Source organism: Saimiri boliviensis, chromosome 6, assembly GCF_048565385.1.
Source record: "Saimiri boliviensis isolate mSaiBol1 chromosome 6, mSaiBol1.pri, whole genome shotgun sequence".
In the NCBI taxonomy this organism is placed as follows: Eukaryota; Metazoa; Chordata; class Mammalia; order Primates; family Cebidae; genus Saimiri; species Saimiri boliviensis.
Window position 1 is genome coordinate 80,433,709 of NC_133454.1, and position 5,851 is coordinate 80,439,559.

Consider the following 5,851-nt stretch of genomic DNA (forward strand, 5'->3'; position numbering starts at 1 on the left):
TACCTTAGAATGACTTTGTACGGTAGCTGCACCTGAAATGGGTGTTTCTGAGCTAGGGAATCCACGCGTGGCCAACCTGGAGATTTGTTTCTTGTCAATGAGGAACTCTGAGCCCCTGGCCCATCCAGTGGAACACAAGCTGTACAGGAGATTGAGATCCTAAGTACATGAAAGCTGTCAGGTGGAGATTGTTAGCAGGAAGGTATTAAATAAAAGTGCTGTATACACTGCATGCTGTTTGCAAGCAGTTGTGGTTTTCCTGCCCAGCCCGCTACTGCCACTGCGTCATGTGGTTATGCAGTCCATCCTGCTGCCCCAGGACCATTTCTGTAGGTAAAACAGTTCTCCTGCCCACCGCCACTGGACTCTCTCCCCTGTATGTGAGCCCCTAATAAAACTCATATCTTCTTTGCTGGCTCCGGGTCTCTTCTTTGGCCTCCTGAACCTGGTGCTTTCCCTATGGAGGTTAACAGGGGTTCCCTACAACATTTGCTTTCAGAAACAAAGTTCTTTACTATGTTTCCAATTTTTGCATATACAAGAAAACTCAAAATTTATGTAATGAGCATTTTCTAGCATCCTTTTCCCAGGAGAGGGGGTGTTCAGAAAGTTATCTCTTCAAGAAGGTCAGAGGCAGGGGAAGACAAGACTACACACACAACGATGTATTTTAAAGAGAAAAGGGTAAATATACCGTGATACACTGTTCTCTGAAGCTGAATATAGTTCAATGCCAAGTTATTTTTGGAGACAATAAGAAAAATATAAAGGAGAGAGGTCCTTGTAGAAGGATAACAAGGAAGGGTTCCTGGAGGAAATGGAACACATAATGGATGTCAGATAATTAGTAAGTTTTAATGCTATGATGTGTGCACTTGTTGCTATCCTTAAAGAGTGTTCTTTTTGTCAAGATTTTGCTCATGATACTCTTTCTGCATAAAACATCCTTCCCACAGTTCTGCTTATTCAAATTCTACCCATCTTTCAAGGCTTACCTGAAGTTCTATCTTCTTTCCTTCCTTCCTTCAATAAGAATCAATAACAAAATCCTTCAGGAGGGAGAAGCCAGGTGTAAGGGCTCACACCTATAATCCCAGCACGTTGGGAGACCAAAAAAAAAAAAAAGATACATCAAACAAGAAGGGAGAGATCACGTGCTTCTTGTCACTGGGGACAAGAAAGAGAGGATGAGAAGAGTTGGAAAGTCTCTGTTCCACCTGAAATGAGAAAACTCCAAGGGACAGAGTAGTGGCCACTTCCAAAGCAGTGACCGCTTCTAAAGCAGAGACACACACACATTGACCTAACACATGACACCCTATTCTATTCCACACCAATCCTTGGAGGCAGATATGACTACCCCACCCCAACCCAAGCTCTCTCCCACACTTGTCATCTGCACTATTCACAGATTACTGTGCCCCCGTCATAGGGTTTTTTCAAACAGAAAAAAAGGTTCTAAAGATTAAATGAGCTCTGTATGTAAAATCCTGAACAAGTAAATAATCAATACGTTAGGTGTTATTATTTAATTACTACTAGGACAAGTAAAAATCAATCAAAAACGTAACTTCCTCAGGCATCCCAAGGATATTTCCCACTTAGGAATAATTTCCATGCTAATCTCTTGCCCCATGCTAATCTCGAGCCTCGGGGATTCACAGACCAAGCAGATAATGTTAAATACCAAACCCACCTGAGATACAGACCTGTGGTTGTAAGTCATTAGGACAGACTCTTCCCTTATCACACTATCTGTAACTTTTATACCCAGAACATCTGTGTTGGTGGGATTTTGTTTGGTTCCCTCCCTTTTACTTAGGGTGTAATCTTTCAAGGGTTCCAACATAGGCCCAAAGTCTCTAATCCTGTTTCCGTATGAATATTAAGACACAATTCCTTGGCATATGGAACACAACATCCTCCTATCAGCCCCACTACACCTGGGTAGTCTTAACATGGGCTTAAATTCCTGTTCTTCAGATTACTAGATAGCTCAGCTGTACATTTATGAGGACATTTACTCTGTGTGTGTGTGTGTGTGTGTGTGTGTGTGTGTGTGTGTGTGTGTGTGTGTTTTAATTTGGCAAATCTAGGTGTTTTTAGCAGGAAGGTTTTTCTGGTTATTCAAATCTGCCAGAACTAAGATTTCGATCAGAGTTTTTTACTGACAGTCAAATTAGGTGTGTCTACCTTTACTCCCAGTTCTTGCCTAAGGGAGCATTCTATGTAATTTTAAATTCCTGAAAATACAATGATGTTTTGGAGATGAATATTTACTGAAACCCCAGAGGAAACTATGACACAGGCTATTCTAAGACAACTGCTCAGGAAACTGTAATGATAAATTATAACCCTAAAACTTTTGCCTAGTGATCTTACGTCCTAATATTTCAGAAACAAGCCTTATTTTAATAATTGATAGGGAAAAGTATAATTTAAAAAATCAGCTGCAACAACATGGGATACTTAGCCATAAAAATGAATGAAATAACGGCATTCATGGCAACCTGGATGGAATTGGAGATCATTATTCTAAGTGAAGTAATTCAGGAATGGAAAACCAAGGAACATCATATATTCTCACTTATAAGTGGGAGCTAAGCTATAAGGACACAAAGGCATAATATGATATGATAGACTCTGGGGGCTTGGCAGGGGGATGGGAAGAGGCATGAGGGATAAAAGACTACACACTGGGGGCCGGGTACGGTGGCTCGTGCCTGTAGTCCCAGCACTTTGGGAAGCCAATGTGGGTAGATCACAAGGTCAGGAGTTCGAGACCAGTCTGGCCAACATGGTGAAACCCCGTCTCTACTAAAAATAACAAAAATTAGCCAGGTATGGTGGTGGGCGTCTGTAATCCCAGCTGCTCAGGAGGCAGAGGTTGCAGTGAGCTGAGATAGCCCCATTGCACTCCAGCCTGGGCAACAGAGATTCTGTCTCAAAAAAAAAAAAAAAAGAAACCTACACATTGGGTACAGTGTACACTGCTCGGGTGACAGGCGCACCAAAATCTCAGGAATCACCACTAAAAAATTTATCCATATAACAAAAAGCACGTGTTCTCCCAAAACTATTAAAAAATTGCTTTAAAGGAGAATAAAAATAATTCAGCTGCAGAGACATGTCCTGTTGGTCGGCTTCTGTTATGGGCCCTATTGTGTTCCCCTCAAAATTCATTTACGGAAGTCCTAACTCTCAGTACCTCAGAATGTGACTATATTTAGAGTCAGGATGTTTAGAGAGGTCATTACATTAAAATAAAGTCATTAGGGCGAGCCCTAATTCAATGACTGAAGTTTTTAAAGGAAGAGGAGATTAGAATTTAAACTCATAGAGAGGGAAGAACACTTGAAGCTACAGAGAGAAGACGGCCATATAAAAGCCAGAGAAAGAGGCCTCAGGAGAAACCAAATGTGCCAATGCAGATTTGAGGTCTCACTTCCAGCCTACAGAATTGTGAGAAAATACATTTCTGTTGTTTAACTCATCCCGTCTGTGGCACTTTATTATGGCAGCCCTAGCCCCAGCAAACTAACATGGTTTCGTATTGTTTCTTAATAATTTACACAAACTACTTGAAACACTTCGATTTGTGTCCTGCTATTTAACAGATATCTAACTTAAGATCTAAAATATTATTTAGGTTGGGCATGGTAGCTCATGCCTATAATTCAAGCACTTTGGGAGGCAGAGGCTAGAGGATCACCTGATCTCAGGGAGCTCAAGGCAGCAATGAACTGTGATCACATCACTGCACTCCAGCCTGAGTGACAGAGTGTGAGACCTTGTCTAAAAAAAATTATATATATATATATATGTGTGTGTGTGTGTGTGTGTGTGTGTGTGTATAATTATATATAACAAATTACATGTATATATAATTTGTTAAGATCAACTTTCTAAGGCCGGACGCGGTGGCTCAAGCCTGTAATCCCAGCACTTTGGGAGGCCGAGGAGGGTGGATCACAAGGTCAAGAGATCGAGACCATCCTGGTCAACATGGTGAAACCCCGTCTCTACTAAAAATACAAAAAATTAGCTGGGCATGGTGGCGCGTGCCTGTAATCCCAGCTACTCGGGAGGCTGAGGCAGGAGAATTGCCTGAATCCAGGAGGCGGAGGTTGCGGTGAGCCGAGATCGCGCCATTGCACTCCAGCCTGGGTAATAAGAGTGAAACTCCGTCTCAAAAAAAAAAAAAAAAAAAAAAAAAAAAAAAGATCAACTTTCTTCACTGCTTTTTAATAATTAGCATATTTTGTCAGATGTGGTGTCTGCCTGTAGTCCCAGCTACTTGGGAGGCTGAGGCAGGAGACTGCTTGAATCCAGGGGCTATTGCAGTAATCCACGTGAGTGATGACAGCGGTTTGGGTTAGGATGGAGGTGGTAGAAATGGGCCGGGCGCGGTGGCTCACGCCTGTAATCCCAGCACTTTGGGAGGCCAAGGCGGGTGGATCACAAGGTCAAGAGATCGAGACCATCCTGGTCAACATGGTGAAACCCCGTCTCTACTAAAAATACAAAAAATTAGCTGGGCATGTTGGCACGTGCCTGTAATCCCAGCTACTCAGGGGGCTGAGGCAGGAGAATTGCCTGAACCCAGGAGGCAGAGGTTGCGGTGAGCTGAGATCGCGCCATTGCACTCCAGCCTGGGTAACAAGAGCGAAACTCCGTCTCAAAAAAAAAAAAAAAAAAGAAATGAGGAGTAGGGGTTGCATCAGAGAGACACTTAGGAGGTGAAACTACCACTGTTTACAAATTTATTTAATCATCAGGTTGAGGTTAATTTATGCGTGAAACTACCACTGTTTACAAATTTATTTAATCATCAGGTTGAGGTTAATTTATGCAGGAAAAAAAAATTTTAATTTTATCAGATTCTTCTCTGATTTAGCCAAAACACTGACCACAAACTAAACACATTGCTCAATAATATAATGAAAGTAATAATTAAAACATATTTAGTAAAACCATATAATCAAAACACTGATTACAGATTTAATCAAACTCTTCTGCTTTTTTTTTTTTTTTTTTTTTTTTTTGAGACAGTTTCACTCTTGTTGCCCAGGCTGGAGTGTAATGGTGCGATCTTGGCTCAACACAACCTCCGCCTCCCGGGTTCAAACGATTCTCCTGCCTCAGCCATCCAAGTAGCTGGGTTTACAGGCATGTGCCACCAGGCCCGGCTAATTTTGTATTTTTAGTAGAGATAGTTTCTCCATGTTTGTCAGGCTGGTCTCGGACTGGGGTGACCCGCCCGCCTCGGCCTCCCAAAGTGCTGGGATTACAGGCGTAAGCCACCGTGCCCAGCCTTTTAGGCAATTTTGTTTAAATCACAAATATACTAGATTCTCTTAGGTGCTTCGAAGAACTAAAAAATGATAATTATCACAGTAATTACCGAATTGTAAATATTTTATTCAAATTAGTCATAAAGGTATCACAAGTATGACTTACACTTAACGGGGGCCAAAAGATGAACTAATGATTAGGTTGCGGAACTAATGATTAGGTTGCGGAACGAATGATTAGGTTGCGGAACGAATGATTGGGTTATCCATAACAATCTTGGGAAGAAAACAGGATTGGCCAGGCCCATCCCAGAAGGCCCGCCCACCAGGGGGCTACGCCTTCCAAGCGTTCAATAAATACTGCGTCTGCACCGAGGCGATTCAAACGCCACAAGATCCCAAGGTCCTGCAGGCTCTCGAGTCAGCCTACAGCCCTACAGCCGACACGTCAACTAAAGCCCCGGAGCCGCCATCCCCAAGACCGAAACACGGGAGCCGCCGGCTGAGCTCGCGTAGGGCACGCTCCCGTGGGAGTGCTTCCGGGACAGGGGGCGGGG